Source organism: Lepisma saccharinum, chromosome 6, assembly GCF_977018435.1.
Source record: "Lepisma saccharinum chromosome 6, izLepSacc3.1, whole genome shotgun sequence".
NCBI lineage: Eukaryota > Metazoa > Arthropoda > Insecta > Zygentoma > Lepismatidae > Lepisma > Lepisma saccharinum.
The window spans coordinates 9,510,176-9,527,923 of record NC_139234.1 but is presented as its reverse complement, the minus strand read 5'-3'; the positions used below and the strand labels follow the sequence as shown (position 1 = coordinate 9,527,923).

The 17,748-nt window shown below is 37.3% G+C and overlaps 1 protein-coding gene across 5 annotated transcripts in view; it reads left to right on the top strand.

Annotated features, from left to right (window-relative positions):
• The first annotated feature begins 665 nt into the window (after nucleotides 1–665).
• LOC145988548 (uncharacterized) overlaps nucleotides 666–17,748 on the top strand; it is a 133,440-nt gene continuing 116,357 nt past the window's right edge. For all 5 annotated transcript variants that reach the window (XM_083123478.1, XM_083123477.1, XM_083123474.1 and 2 more), the window contains exon 1: nucleotides 666–849. The gene's annotated coding sequence lies outside the window, so the exon portion shown is untranslated. The remainder of the gene's footprint in view (nucleotides 850–17,748) is intronic.

The window sequence follows — 17,748 nt, the reverse complement described above, 5'->3', positions numbered from 1 at the left end:
ATTTCTTCTTGTTCTCGAATGTAAAGAATAAATTGCGTGGACAACGATTTTCGTTGGCGGAAGACGCCGTTGATGCGTTCAAAAACCATATTATGGAGGTGTCTCAAGAAGATTGGAAAAACTGCTTTGACAAATAGTTCGAAGGAATGCAAAAGTGTATTGACCATAAAGGAAAATACTTCGAAAAACAATAAAGCAGTTTTCAATGCCAAATTCCTGTTTTTTTCATTGTTAGGAGCAAAATATAAATATTGACCCTCATATAGATAATATTCATTAGTAAAATATACATGTAATGAACACCAGAATACACTTATTTATTGCAACATTCACATATCTCTAAGTATATGTACTTAGTGAATTTGTTTGGGTGGGCAATCGGGTGGGCACAGGAATTTTTGGGTGGGCGCTTACCCACCCGCGCCCACCCCTGTCGCCGTCCCTGCCCCTCCCCCTAATCGTCGCCACTATGTACGGTATGACTATGCGGGAGAGAAAAGAGACTACTGAGAAAATGAGAGAGAGAGAGAGAGAGAGAAACAGAAACGAATGAACGAAAGACAGATAGATATGGGAAAAACTGCTTAGCGGTAATCCCAAGTAAAATGTAAATAAACAAAAAACAAACGAAACACAGATGGTGCATAGTTTCCGGCCAGAAACTTGCGACTGAATTTCTCATAGCTGGGATACAGGTGACTGAAGAGCAGTGAAAATAGCACCGTGCCGTGGTGTCGTAATGAATGGTGTCAAAGTACTCGTAATATCGGTTTGTTAATTATGTACTGTGTATATATAAAATTGCAAGGAATATGTGAGCTTTTGTGATCTCCGTAGAAATTAAAAACGGTAAGTTCTATTAATAACACATGTCATTTGATATTATAGTTATTGTTTTGCCGATTTAAAATGTGCCAAACTTGTCTTCAATGTAATCAATGTTTACGTGTATTTCCCAGCATTAGAGTACATATAATTATACCCACGAGTATATATTACTGATAGATGTGCAGTAAAAACCTCTGCTTTTGGTTTGGTTACTTGAAATGATTCATATGCTACTACAGCTTGCTTGAAAAGCAGCGTTTCCATTCAACCATATAATAATTATCTTCAAGTATTAATTTCTTAGCTATGTGCACAAACTCATTTACTAGCCACATAAGTGATGCATAATATAGATTATGGGTGCCGCACAGATAATGATCCAAAATAGTGGATGTTTAAACTGGTATAAATCAAGTCACTGAACAGAAAGCAATGGAAATATTCGGTAGAAATGCTCCCCGTCCCCAGTTCTTGTTCAACAAACAAAACATTTGAAGAAATGCTCAGCTCACTGTTATACATTTCAGTGAATTTAAGCCTGTAGTATGAGTAAGCTGTCTGAACTACTGTATGTTATATGATGATCTGATGTAGATTAGGCCAGTTAGGTTTGGGTGCCTGTCACGGTTTGACTTTCTTTCCTTCAAATGCAACTGCTTCTAACATAATAAAGACTCCAGACCAAGATCCGATTTTTTAATTCCAATTTCATGGTACAGAGGCATTTTTGGTACTAGTTATATATAGCGGAAAGACATTTAACTCGTTTATTTTGAAATAAAATTCATTTCTACTTACCTCATGTGAATAGCGGAACATTTTTCAACTAGGTATTACTTTTTTTTCATGAGAAAAGCGTTATTTTTAACATTATAAGTATTTATTGGTCGTTGCTAATTGGCGGCCAAATTTTGACTCACGTTGTCTATTGTCAGCTGATATGCAGTGTTTCCAAACTTATGAACCGATAAATGCCGCACAAACTATTCACAAAAGGTTTTAAGCGAAAATTGAGGAGCGATTTTACAATACCGGGGATTTCTCCATTTTGTTTGAAATTCGGCATACTCACTAAATTAGGGCTCCTAATCACGAATCTGAAGTTAAAATTTGGTGCTCACGTGTCAAACTTGCAAAATAAGAGGGTCAGTCATCGCAACCGACAATGCACAATTGCTCATTATTTATCGCAAGATTTTCAGTTTCAAATACTTAAAGAACGAAATATATATATTCCTGATATTACTACGACCCTAAAATTTAACTATGTTTCCTAACCTAGCCTAACCTAACCATGCGCCAATGGTTCATGGGGCTAGCGCCAATGGTTCGTGGGGCTAGCCATAATTCAGGAATTTGTAAACGTGAGTGCCAAATTTTAAGCGCAGATTCGTGATTAGGAGACCCAAGTTAGTAAGTATCCGAAATTTCAAACGAATTGGAGAAATTCCCTGTTTTGTTAAATTATACCAAAATGGATCCACAAACCATTCACGGAAGGTTAGGTTAGGCAAACATAGAAAATTGAATTGAAAAAAAAACCGCTCACACGTCATCTTGTAAAACTACCACGTGGTTGTTACGCTAACACTTATTAACCGAAAAATGATTGTTTTTAATCCACAAACCATTCACGGAAGGTTAGGTTAGGCAAACAGAAAATTAAATTGGAAAAAAAAAATCCCGCTCACACATCATCTTGTAAAACTACCGCGTGCTTGCTACACTGACAGGGGGTTACGTAATTGAACGCACGGAACATTTGATTCACGTAGTCAATGGTAATGGTGGCACGAGATATCGTGCAATGGAGATACATCAATGTTGAAAAATACTTTATTTATAGGCCAAATAACTTGCACATTTCGAAAAAACACTTTTCCCATCTTCAGAAAGTCCACAAGAACTAAATTCCGTAAGTACTTTCTCGTCTTTTCTCCTGTAAATTTCGGGGTGTAAGGGGTGCTTCTTCCACGTAGTGCACCCAATAGTCAACCTCACTTCCACTTAGTACACCCTGGACTGCAGACTAACAAGGCTCTGGCGACTGGCCCCATGGCCAGTATAATTTTGTTTGTTTTGTCCTTATTTGTGCTGAGTGCTCCTTTAGAGCCTCAGCTATTAACGAAAGTCAGAAGATTTTAATATTTTATGATTTTAGTTATGCAACATTAGAGTTATTATTTGTAACGATAAGGGGCTGGACCCCGCATAATGTGACGGGTGCAACATAGCCTTAGTGCTGATGCACCCAAAATTTCAAATTCGAATTCAAATCCTGTAAATTTCAAGAAACGTGTTTCCGCTATATGTAATCGTTACAGCATTTTTTCATGCTTCGATTTCTATTTTTGTCTGTTAACATACACTTTCAACTTTCAGTGATTACTTACTGCGTATTTATTTTAGAAGTTTTCCCCCCTCCATATACCCCTATATGATTCCTCTCTTTCATCCAACCATTTATTTACTGTCATCTTGGTTACAGACTACTGCTGCGATCTAAGTAACGTGTTTGGTGGAAAGGGATTTCGTAGTTAGGCGATTCAGGTTTAGGACTCTTAGTATTCAAATGAAGTCTCGGTAAAATTTAAGTATCCCCGAAACGCATTTCTTCAATTTTACAGAAGAAAGTACTTACCGAACTGACTTTCCGTACACTTTTGAAAGGTCGTGGAAGTGTTTTTTCCCATCGCTTAATTTATATCGCCGGTAAATCATGTATTTTAGAAGATTAATGTCTCTCCGATGCACGAAAGCTGTTGTCTCTATGTCCTTCTACTACGTGAACCAAATGCTGCATGCGCTCGATGATGTAACCCCCGGTCAGTGTTTCCAGCTACGCAGTTTTTTTTTACAAGAACATGACAATTTTAACTATGTTTGCCTAACCTAACCTTGCTGTTCATGGTTCGTGGGGCTATTTATGGATGTTTTTAACAATTTTGAAGACTACAATTTTAACTATGTTTGCCTAACCTAACCTAACCTTGCCGTGGATGGTTCGTGGGGTTTTCGAACCTGGAAAAAAATACAAAATCAGTAACACGAAAGTAGGTATTTTTCGATGAAGAAGGTAGCAACACTGCATAACCACTGATCATCGACAACACTAGTCAAGATTTCTCCGCAATATTGTGTGTAACGCAAGCGAAAACGAACAAACAAGAATTACTCGATATGTCGAAAATTGATATTATTTGCGTGAAAAAAGAACGAAATGGCACCTTCAAGATTCCCTAGGAATGCAGAATACGTAAGTACCAATGTCAAAAAGAAGAAAATAAAGGAATTTCAGACTTTTCGGGGATACTTAACATTTAATGAAGTCTCTAAATGCTTTCATGGTAAGTTAGGTGGACCAGGTTTAGGGCTCTCTGCATTACAATAATTTCCCTAATTGCTTTCAACATCTCATCATGTTGGTGCCAGTATCAAGTATAACGCCCATTCGAACCTCGTGTCGGCATTAGTCTGTGGAATGCCTTGTTAATGGGAAGCGGAGATATTTGCCTGATGTAGCTACCTTTTACATCTTATTTTTGTCTATAAATAGGAACTTTTATAGGAGAATTAGGAAGTCTTGCAGAACTGTGGAAATAATTATGAAAGCAAATTTGAACATTCAAGAAGGTAATGAGGGCAGTCTAGAATTTTGCAAAGATTTGATAATCAGCAAAAATAAGAAATAAAGAAAGTATAAGAAGTAACTTATAATCATCCACTCAGGCGCGTATATTCTAGGCTACCTAGGCTATCGCCGAAGCCCATATTAAAATACAGGAAATAATCGACTAGCAAATTTAACCGATGCTTCACTCTCAAGTAACGACCAAGGGGGAAAGCGCTAGTGTAAGGTCGTCTTTATTTATCGCCAGGCTTCTTCGTCTGAGGATAAAGTCTTTGAACCAGCAGGCGGTCCTTTCAACCTATGACGTATTTGTGCTGGCAGGGACGACCTTGGTGGTCCCTGGTGCTGGCTTCCAAACCCAAGCGCTGGAGAGTGAAGACTTCGCTGCATCCTGGCGATGTGGTAGTGTTGCCAACAATGGAAATACGAAATTCGCTAAATCGCTGGAAAAAAAATATAGACGGGGGTGCCAATGCAAATTATTCAAGCTAGGGGGGATGCCTCATGAAAATTACATCACCTCCCCCCTCTCCATCCCTTCGAGCATTGCCCGTCTCTCTTCCAGTTCCATGAATTTCGTCACATACAAGCACTATAAATCCGCCAAATTTAGTGATTTTCCCCTGAAGGTGGCACTCTGCTTCTCCATGAAATTCGACTGTGGTCGCAGCCGCTCGCAGCTATATGGGACATTCTGATGACGTCAGCCATGTTGCCATCCTGTTTACTTCTGTTTCAAGCAACCCCCCCCTCCCACCTCCTCCTGCTGTCAAAATGTCAAAACCTTTGCCCTCGCGGTGGGGATTTCGGCCCGAGTCATCCTATTGAAATACGTTTGGCAACATAAACAATCCATGTTGTCATAGCAACCATTCAAGCACGTGTTTTCAACCACGCGGGTCGGTGGTAGTTTCCGCAAAAGGAAGGGATATATGGTCAAACTTGTTGTGTCCGAGATCCGAGTTCTTTGTGTCGCCCGCGTATCGTGTTCATGGATGGAAATCCTTTTTAAAAAAAAATTCAGTGACCGAGGCCCTTTTGTTGTGCTGTGTTGTTCTGTGTTTTTGTTCCGTGGGCGTGTGAAAATGGATTTAATCACCGAACTTGTCTCCAAGACGACATTCTTACGGCTTCCTTACGAGGATAGGATGCAAATAATAGAGACAGGTAGGCGTCTTCCACCTCTTCCGGATCTTACAGTCGTGCAGAAAGACAAAAATAAGGTATTATATTTCACGAGACCAGTTACAAAAAGTATCTTTGGTTGACTGGGTCGAGTGCACTTAATAAGTCGTATTGCTGGGCATGTTTGCTTTTTTCTACCGACAAAAGTCCTTGGAATACAACAGGATTTAGTCATTTAAACTATTTGGTAACTGCTTGAGATAAACACCAAAAATCACTTAGTCATATACGTGCGTTCAGTAACTTACAGACATTCGGTTCTCAAAGAATTGATCATTTCTTGAATTTGCAAAAGAAGATTGCTGACAATTTGCATAATGAAAAAGTGAAGGAAAACAGAATTATTATAAGAAGATTAATTGATGCAAAAGCATTTCTGGGGAAGCAAGAATGTGCATTTAGGGGCCACAATGAGCAACACAGGGACAAGCGCGGCTTAGCAATTTAGCTATAATGTCTATTGAGATAGGGGTTCTAATCAACATCAGAAATTCATGTGAGGACACATTCTTCGATAAAGTGACAAAAAAATATTCACGGAAAAGGAGAGAAGAATGGAGTTTACCTTCAAGTAAGGTAAGAAGTTAATTATTATTTCATACTCGCATGTAGGTCCTACATATTGCATGTTATAGACCGCTCCTCTTTATAAATAAGCACGAAATAGTTTATATCCATTGCCTACTATTGTTGTATTTAATGGCAAGATATCGATGTAAACAATAATATCCAAAATGAATGAGGAAGAGCCCCCCCCCCTCTTTTTTGCCGGGCAGTTTTTCATTTAAAATTCAAACACTACTATATTTGGAGATAGCCCTGATCTTGGTCTCAGCATACGCCACTGCATCCACTGCATTGTCATCCTGCCTCATGTTCATGCAAGGCTCGAAGGAGTGATGTGATTGAGACTAGATATGAAAGCATTAAGAGACGTTATATTAATGCTGAGAGTTCTAAACATGACCTGCCTAACAAAAAAATGAAATGATTTCTCATTGTGCAGGAGCAGGTCTGAAGCAAAAAAAAAAAAAACCCTTTGCACCCACCTAACTACCAGCAGCAGTCTGTAACCAAGATGACAGTAAACAAATTGCTAATCACAAACAAAAATCACATAGGAGTATACAGATGAGAAAAATCATTCTCCAGTTGTGTAATGGTTTTTTACATGTTGTACACATGATCATGGAAGTAGTTTTGAAGTTCAGATAAAATAATGTTGTGATTTATAGATGCAGGAAGTGAGGACTTAAGTAATGAACAAGTATGTTGTGCCAGTGACCTTGATTGTATGTTTCTGCTGTCTACATTTTTCCCCCATGGAAAATGCGGTATACACATGCAAGAGATGGAGAAAAATGTGGAAATACTGAAGTCATCAAACTTAACGATTCTAACCAGTGACATTTGGGGTGATGGTTTAAATGATCTCATTTCACACAAATATGATAATAATAATGGGGTGATTCCATGGTGACTTTTGTATTAAAAATCTGATGGTAATTTGTTTCTAATTCATATATTTGCAAATAAAACTACTGGCTTTTTTTTTCCAAAATTATTTTGGAGTAAAGGCCATATATTTATTGACCAGGGAATATTCCAACTTTTGTTTTTAGAATGTGATTGTTTTGTGAAAAATCAGTGTGTAAAGCAGGGCCGGCGCTAGTCATTTTGCCACCCTGGGTGGTGGTAGCAGATGCCGCTCGCTCTCTATCAAACACCCCCCCCCTCCACCTCCCCGTCATTACACAGCAACAGGAAATTGAAAATCAATATATTCCTAAGTAATACATCAAACTATAAAATAAATTATGATATTTGTTGTGCTATTTCAATGCTATTAAGCACAAAAGGATATCTCGCTTGACCATACTTAGAATTTAAAAAATGCAACACTAATTTTATATTATTATATTTTATGAAAACTCTCTCTCTCTTAATCATATCTTAAGTGTAACAAATATTAGGAAAGAAATGAAGGCTTAACTTGATGTGTTTACCGTTGTAGGTCTGTGATATACTAGGGCAAATCAAAAAGTAAGTTACACCCCCCTGTATAAAACAAACAAAACACATTAGAAAGAAAATAATTATGGTACAAAAATGTATGAACATTTAACTTCTTTCGACATAGTCACCAAGGTATTCCAAGCACTTTTTGAATCGTGTGACCAGTTTTTCGATTTGTTGTGTGTAAAAATCCCGAATACGTTCCGGACAGTGTTGCCACCAAGCGTGATTATTTTCTCTTTTAGTACAGGAACGCGGCTCGGGTGTACAACTTACTTTTTGATTCACCCACGTATTATTGGATTTTTAAAAGAATTGCATGTAATATTCTCGGATCTCCCACGCGGGTGATATAAGGTCTGAATTCTTTCCTGCGTTGTCCCCGCATAAAGCGGCTCTGGTGTTCACCCAGCCTCAAATTAATGGGTACCCGGGGGCGACCCTGGGAGGTAAAGTTGGCCGGAGAATGGTGCTGATCGCATCATCTCCAAAATGGCCAAGATTGAGAATGTGTTTTGCCCTACCCCCACATCCCCTAATATGTACCTTCATGACATGGTGCTATATGCACAAGGAACTTTACCTTTGCATGTAATATTCTTTTTCGTATAATGCTATCTTGCATAAAATGGAAACAAGCATGTTTCAGACATGATTGACCGAAGATAGTATTTTTATTAGCCTTAATTTTTTTTAAAAAAACTTTGTTTGCCACTTGCTATGTTATCGACAAAGTTAATAAATTTTAAGTTTTACACTCACATTAGGTGCAAAATCTTGACCCTTTATCAGTTTAACGTCTCCTTTGGTGTAATTGTTTTATTATAGCAGAAAGCAATTTTCACTATGATGTTTAAGTTCCTCAAATCTTTCTCTTAGAGCTAAAATAACCGTTTAGGACCTGGTAATAAAAATCAACTTTGTATCGTTTTTGTAGATCTTCAACAGTTTCATCATACTGAAACTGCTGCTTCTTTCGATTTCGGCCCTGTACAGTGTTGCCTATCTTTGGATCATCTATATCTAAATTCGATGCCAATTTTTTCTCATCAACCGGGACTGACAGATTGCTGCCCCCAGACACCTCCACGGGTGGAGGGAGGAGGCCCCTGCAAGGCTGACAAGTGGTGTCTAAGAAACTTTGAAATTTTTCATTACTCCTGCTTTTTTCAAAGTGCTGATATATTTGCAAGAAATCTAACACATCGTAGATTAATGTTTTGAAGACATTTGCTCATTACATTACGTGGAGTAAAAAGTCATACCGGATAACTAGTGAGCAATGGAATGTAAAGCCACACAACTGGTTTGCAATACACTGAGCCTCATGTGCGACCATTTGGACAGTTTTATTGTCGCCAATTATTTGAAGGAGCGCATCATAGACCTCCCACACTTGATATCTCGACGAGTTAAGGCATCAAATCTGCTTTCCCACCTTTAGGCACTTGGTGGTTTTAAAGTGAGACTACTGATATGTTCCTTCAAAACGGTGGGTTGGCATATATTAACTTCCAAGTTATATAATATAATATTTGGTCTAGGAATTAATTTGTGCGCCTAGACAAGAGATGGCGTAACGAGCGTATCGTCCCACAGTTCCGTGTAGCCACACATGCATTGAAAACTCCTGTCAGCGCGCATCGTTCGTAGTATAGGGCAGTTGATTGACGCGTCAACAACAGCATTTTGTAGTCAACTGAACATGGCGCAGTTTGTGCCAGATAAAGTGTTTTTGCGGGGTGTTCTGCTTCATTACTTTAACATGCAGAAAAGTGCTACCGAAAGTCATCGTATTTTGGTGGAAGTGTATGGTGATGATGCGCTAGCTAAGCGAACGTGTCAGAAGTGGTTTGCACGGTTTAGAAGTGGTGATTTCGGCCTGGAAGACCAACAGCGACCTGGACAGCCAAAATAAATTTGAAGACGAAGAATTGAGAGCATTGCTCGATCAGGATTCGTGTCAAACGCAGGAAGAACTTGCAGAAGCATTAGGCGTTGATCAAACAACAGTTTCCAAACGCCTCAAAGCCATGGGAATGATTCAAAAGATGTCACATTGGGTTCCACATGAATTGAAAGACAGAGACGTTGAAAGACGAAAAACCATTTGCAAATTGCTGCTTCAAAGACAGAAAAGAAAGGGGTTTTTGCATCGCATTGTTACTGGCGATGAGAAGTGGATCCATTACGAGAACCCGAAACGAAAAAAGGCCTGGGTGAAGCCAGTTGAACCAGGTCCATCACAACCGAAAGGAGATATTCACTGTGCAAAGGTTATGCTGTGCATATGGTGGGATATGAAAGGTGTGGTGTACTATGAGCTGCTGCAACCGGGTGAAACTATTAATGGAGAACGTTATCGACGACAATTAATGTGTTTGAAGCAAGCTCTGGCCAGGAAACGACCAGAATGGGAGAACAGACATGATAAACTTATTTTTCAACTTGATAAAGCTCGCCCACATGTCGCAAAACCGGTCAAAACCTATTTAGAAAATGTCGGATGGGAAGTTTTACCCCACCCGCCGTATTCACCAGACGTTGCTCCTTCGAACTACTACTTGTTCGATTGCATGAATAACGATTTGATTGGACAGCGGTTCACTTCTTCAGAAGATATCGAAAAATGGGTCTCTGACTGGATCGCTTCAAAGGATGAGGACTTCTTTCGCCACGGAATCCGTAACTTGCCTGACAGATGGGCGAAAGTGGTGGCTCGCGATGGACAATATTTTTAAGGTAAGGTATATAAGGTATTTATGTATTTTGTGTTTGAACTACAGCTTCAATGTGTGCGTAACAACCGCACGAATTAATTCCTAGACCGAATATTATAACTTATATAAGCTTATTTTTTTCTTCTCTTCAAATTTTGCTGCTCTGGGCAGTGACATGGTCCCCCCTCTCTTTCCGCTGGCCCTGGTGTAATGCATGTGATGCCTTTCTGGTTTGACAAAACACCTTTTAGTCATTGACAAGCAAACTCTTATGAAGTGTCTGTTGGTAGCCTATTTTGCACATATTTTTGTCAAATTTACCAGACAAGTGCAGTTTCAATTTCATGCACGTTTGGTTTTGATACACTTTAGCTTCTTTTCTTGTGACAAAATCATGTTTTTCATGACGTATGTGACATAATTTTTGTGACGTGTGAGACTTTCAAATGTTGCCAACTCGATTAGGCAAAGTAATTAAAATACAGCATGTTCAACACAATGTTTTATTGACAAACTGAAAAACATAAAAGAGATACCTGCCGACCTCCTTGGCAGAGTTAGGATGGCGTGCTACTATGCCAGGGGTTTCAGGTTTGAATCCTGGCCTGGTCATGGGTGTTTTTTGTGGGTGTCCTTTCATCATATCATCCTCATCGTCACAATTAGCTGAAAGTGGAAGGAAAGCAAAATAAAATTAATTAATAAATAAATGAGGTGCCAACTTTTACATCTAACAAAATAATTTTGATGAGACATAGGGGAGACCGGGGTAATTAGAACAGTAAACAGCCTGTAGAAGTTCCACTGTAAATTACTCAGAAAGTTACTGATGGATTTTCTAAAAATTTCTACTATTTAAAAGGACATCTTTTGTATATTTTTGAAAAAAATAATGACCATACCTGCATTGCAAATACTCGTCCAAAAACTAAAAATTGTCATGACACCATAAAATTGTTCCAATTACCCCATTTGGGGTTAATGGAACATACGTTAGAAATTTCAACTGAATAACTTTAGATTGCTGTTGTGCTAATAAGAACATCATATATAAATGTCCCATTTACCCTGCAAATTTGAACATAATAGCTCTACTTCTTCTGGAGTTATCAATGCTTGTTTAAATAAAATCCCAAGTTAACGTATTTTTTCATAAAGTTCAATTTCCCAGCTGTGAAGCAAACATGTATGAATGAAAATCAGTGTTCTATGATTTATTTGAAAGGTTACAGGTCATTCTACAATGTAGTAAAGAAAAAACTTCTAATAGTTACATGTACAATCTAGTATACCCAAGCGAAATCAAGCAAATTACGCAATGTTCTAATAACCCCTTTGCAGAAATTTTTGGGTAATAAGAACTTTGCTTATAAAAACCAGGCAAATTGCCCATAGACAACCAAACTCACATGAAAAGATGTGTGCCCTTATGTTTTATTATAGAGGTGAAGAAAATTATGCAAGGGTTCTTTCATTCACATCCAGTATATGCAGAAGCAGAGAAACACCAAGCATGAGTCACATCATTTTTTGCAGGTGTATAATAAAAGTCATATAAAGCTTACTTTTGTGTAGTTATTCCAATAACAAATTTTCTGCGTGTAGGTTTAGTGTAGGTACATAGGTATGAAATGTTATTACACCAGTCTTTTCGTTTTAAATTATTCTACATTAACAAGTTCCAATAACCCCATGTTCTAATTACCCCGGTCTCCCCTAATACCTAAACTTATAATAAAACATAACACTTTTGCAATGTTTGTTTTTACTTAAATTTTACTTAATTTAAACTGGCCACGTGGATTTGCAACAGTAGGAGGAGACATTTTTTTTTACAATGTTAGAGACTGTGTACACAATTTTGCCCTCAGCAGCTGGCCACTTCCAATAGTTTCCAGATGGAATCATGGTGGATACCAATATCTCTTGCAGATCAGTGTCAATAGCTGTCACTTCACCTGGGTACACACTGTCTTCATAACACACTAATTACCAGTTGCCACCTGAATATTGTCAAGTAGAACATTTTGTGGGGTATCCTTATGATGATGAAACTCAAGAGTTGAATAAGAGAGATGTACAATTCCATCTGATGAGCTTGATACAACATGGACTTTTTTTTTTGTATTTCCGGCTAAAGTGGCACGTTACCTTTCCATCAATGGACATGAAGTAATCTCAGAAACATGCATGATTTTTTTTTTCATGATGATCCTAGTTGCACATGCAAAATCTACAGAAGACTGAACGATGACATCAGTATTTTTGTTCATGACTGCCTTTCTGATGAGAATTTTCTCTTCCAACATTCCTGTCTACTACTCCTTTTTCCATGGGCACCTAACTTTTGTTTCTTTACCAATCCGATTGGGTTCGAGATAAGTGGGCCATACTTGCAGTAGCTTCTTATCTCCTTCTGCCCTCCACAGTCCAACAGGTGAAATTCGGTTTGCGTTCACATGTGGGCAGGAAAGGTTGTATGTGGGTCACTGTGACCCACTGCGACCATTTATGTTTGTGCAAGTATACAATGCTGGACATACTATATTTTTTCCTTATTATATTACTATTCAAAAAGCTCTCATTCTTTGATTTTCCACTAAAGATATACGTATTATTTGAGACACATGCAGAAATGTTGCATTTATTCAACATGTATTTAGAAATACTACTAAGAACACAAAATGTTAGTAAAACTAAATATGTACATTTATTTATTTGCCTATTGATGTAAAATAAATAACAGAAGGACAAAACAAAACAAAATCTTGAAATATTGAAAAGAAGAAAGTTTACATTTGTGGGTCACAGGGACCGCATTAAATTGTGAAATGAGCTCGAACCTCTCCCAGGTTAAACTTATTTAGTAATTTTGCCATGAACTTATTTTTAAATTCTGAAGAAGGATCATCACTCCAGATGTATTTCATTCTGGATTTAATTGTATACATTTGGACTTGCACATAATAAAATCACTTGAAATCAACATGAACAGGAAAGCAAAACCAATTTATGGTGAAGATATTCAACCAGCTCCACCCTTTCACCATACTATAAATCTGTAACTCAAATACATGTGAATGGAAGAAACTGTATGTAAGGTAAAAACTTAATTCATTATGTACACTACCAATGTTAGTAGTCAATTGTATTGTAGTAAACCCTAGCAGTAGGATTTCTACTTCATAGGGTGTACTAATAGTTAATGGAATTCCAAGTTCTGAGGCCGGCCATTGCACATTGCACTACGATGCCAGGGATTCCAGGTTCAAATCCCAGCCTGGGCATGGATGTTTGTGAGAGTCCATTCATTAATTGCATACAAAATTCTCAAGAGTTGATTTTTGCCGACGACCTTAAGCATTTCCATGAAATAACTACCTCCGAAGACTGTTTGAAACTACAGGAAGATGTAGACAGAGTGATTTCTTGGTGTAAAAATAACAAATTAGATGTTAACCCAACAAAATGCAGCGTAGTCACTTGCTCAAAATGCAAAGCACCTCATGGTTTCCATACCATATTAAAAATATACAAATCACATGCAAAAATGGAATTAAAAACCTCAGACTGACCTTCAACTCCAAGCTCAAATTTAATAAGCACATTGAGACTTTTACTAACAATGCTTTCAGAAACTTAGGTTTTATAATCCAGTCAAGCCACGACTTCACGAGAATAGAACCAGTAAAAATACTTTATTATTCCCTCGTATGGTCAAAACTAGAATATGCGTCAGTAATCTGGAATCCCACTCAAATAGACTTAATTCATAGACTAGAATGTATTCAGTCAAAGTTCCTTATAATTTCTTTTAAAAAAATAACATTGAAAAATATATTTTTTAAGTACCTATATGCAAATTAACAAACAAAACAAATTCATATTCAGAAAATTCAGGCCTTTTATTATGAAATTTAAATGTTTGATATCTTGATAGGAAAATTTTACATTTGGTTGTGTGGGTTCATTGACTGTGGAATCCCCAATAATAATAATAATAATAATAATAATTACAACTACCTTTATGATATTACAATATGCATGCATGCTCAAGCCTGCAATAGGGACATTCCAGCATTACGTGTGTGACATTGGATTAAAATAATATTCATAATGAACTGATTTCATCGAATTATGAAGTACTTTGTGGTGTCTGCCAATAAATGAAAAGAAAAAAAACAACTTGAGTATGGAAATATAGTATGAATGCTTGAAAAGCATTAACAGAAATGTGTTATGTGTGTGACACTTTGGAAATGTAGCAAAGTTTGACTTAATTTGTCTGTGAAGCATATAGGCTAGAGATGCTAATAATATTTATTGCCTGGTTCCTGCCAGGAAGCACTTGCAGAGACGATTCCACAGGTAAAACACCACCAAAGAAATTTTGCACCTGTATATGTTGCTTGCAAATTTAACATTCACTTAAGGATGAATTTTATTAATTGACCAAAAACTGCTCCGAAGAAATTATGAGGATAGAATTTTTAGTACATTTTAGAAGCATTATGCTTTTCCACAGGAATTTATTGAGGGTTTTTGGATTGCTTATATTGAGGAAAGTTTTAGAATTATGCAGCGGTTAATTGTAAGGACTGAGGACAGAAGGTGTTATTAAGTTATAATTAAAACATTAATACCAACATACATAATATTTTATTTACAAGTGGGAGTTTCAAATTGTACAGATAATTTCTTTCCCATGGGAACACAGTTAAAATTTCTTATCAGTGAAGAGAGAAAAGGAAACCAAGTGATAAAACTTCCGTAACCATTGCCATTAAATCAACACTATATAATATTCTTATCAAATATTCGTTCTTGTGCCAATATTTACCATATTTATTATCAGCAGCTTATTTTTTTATTTCTACAAGGGAACTTAGGCCTGCGATACAATTGTTCATTGACGTAAAGTATGTGTTTCAGGTTTTTGAACAAAATAGTATTGTAAATAATTTTCTTTCTCTTTTTGTTGTTTACATTGTCCAAGGTAAGAGTCTCCCCATGTAATATTTGAGAAAATATAAAATATGATATTTTATCATTCCTAAAACAATATTGAGAGTTCTTAGAGCACAGTTTGGTGATTTCTTAATTGAAAAGAAATCTGCCAGATTTCATGCATTATCAGTAGACTGAGGATTTCTGAGCAGATTCATGTTTGTATTGGAAAGGCCACGTAATTGCTGTTATGTAAAGTAACAGTTATAAATCACGAAAGTTGGTTTAATTCCGATAATGATTTAAGAATGAAGATTTCCAGTCTTCCTCAGTTGGCAATATTGGGTGTAGTGTAGTACCCTGTCTCTCCTGAGAATAGATGGGGTTACAAGGCACTCGATTGATGACTTTGTACCCAACATAATATGGTAGGGAATGATACAGGACCTTTTTTTTTTTTTTTACCTCTAAACATGACCAGTACATCTCATGGAAATCCATCCCCAGATGTCCAAAGATGATGTGGTACACCGTAGTTTCATGTTCACAGTTTCATCTTGGTGGTATGTGTACTATAGTTGCACCACTGATCCTCAGTAATTATCCATCCTGTGGAGGAATGATAGAAAAAATTGTGACTGGAAAATGGTAAAAACTCATTTCGATCTTTCTTACAAACTTTACCACCATTTTATGTAATGTAATATGGAGCTAAAAGTACAGTGAAACTATTTTAGCTTATAATTTTGTGATATATATATAATTTCTCAGGTCTCTGTCATACAAAATACACAGAGTTTGCCAAGCAGATAACAATTTCCTCATGGATATAAGCAGTGTCACATTATTACTAGTATTAAAGTTATAACAAAAATTAATTAAATTATTAGCTTACCTATTAGAAATCTCTGACACAGAATACAATCCACCTTCTGATTTACATTCAGTTGTCATAAGTAAGGGTGCTGGGATCAGGGGCAGCTCGAGAAAATTTCCACCTCTAAGCAGAGCTGGATTGGCCCACTGGGCAAAATCCCAGTGTGCCCTCTGAATGCCCTTCCGAAAACACACATTTGATGCCCTTTTTTCTCCAACTGCTCACAATTGGGCACCTTGTTGAGGAAAATTGTCACCGTCCTCTTGGCAGTCCCAGTCCTGCCCTGCCTGGAAGAGGTGGATTTTTGGCACCCCCTCAATAATTTCTGCCCTGCCACCCACCTAACTGTCCATGCTGGTCCTCCTACTGGTAAGGCACCCAAAAGTCAACCTCACTTCCACGTAGTACATGCAGTCTTGCAGGCCAACGAGTCTCTGGCGTATACGGCCAGATTAATCTTCCGTTGGGCTGTGTTGTCCTGTGCGTCCCTTTGCAGCTCAGCTTTTAATAGGCAAGCATGTTTTAGCCCTCGAAGACAGTATAGTTTTTGCTCGTATTAAGCATTGAATGATTGAACTATTTTTTAAAAAAATGAATAGAGAAGCTTTAAACATATTTTATTTTCTTGTTAGAGGCTTGTCCTCCATTTGGTTTTAGTTATGTATGACAGTGACAGGGTGTCTACCAGTCAAGATAGTTAAAAAAAGTAAAGAAATGAACAATTAGGTCAAGAAGTGGATAAAAAAGTCAGGAAGTTATTCTTATGCTTAAGAATTTTTGGTATCACAATGATTACTTGATTTAGTTTATTTTACTTCACTTTTCTGCCTCATTGGCAAATCGCGAAGATGAGGATGAATGGTGGCAAGATAAGATAGATGATGGGACAATCACAAATACATAGCGACGTCAACATAAGCCCACACTGGTTGAAAGTTCAGACGCCAGAGGCTCACTGGTCTGGCAAATGTAGTCCAGGATGCATTTAGATAAAGCAAGTCTTGTCACAACCCCCTTAGGGTACGGTACTTAAATGTTTTTTTACCAGGGATATAGATATCTTAATCTCAGGGAATAGGTTCTTTATTCGAGAATCCCAAATAAGAAAGCGGTTTATAGCCAAGAGGATATAGCTAAATTCGGATCTATATTGTGAAAACTGGATACAATACAGAGAAAAATATATAGCAAAGCTTGTATGTACAATGAAATATACAGGGTGACTGGTAATTAGATGTATTCCCTGAAAGGGGTTAAAGTAGAGACAATTTGCAATAAATTTGACCATATGATACCCCGTCCGAAAATTAGTAGGTTTTAAAATAATCGAATTTCTATTGTTTTTTTAAAAAATGACAATTTTCCACATAAAAAGAAGAATTGAGAAAAAAGAGCTCATTGTATGGCACATATTTCAGCGTTTTCTGATAGCTAACAAATAAGTGGTTCGTTGAAGAAAAAAGTTTTTCCCAAATAACAATCACATGTAAGTAACGGGTGGGTCTAAACTTACAAGTGATGATAAAAAATGCACTCTTAGTTTA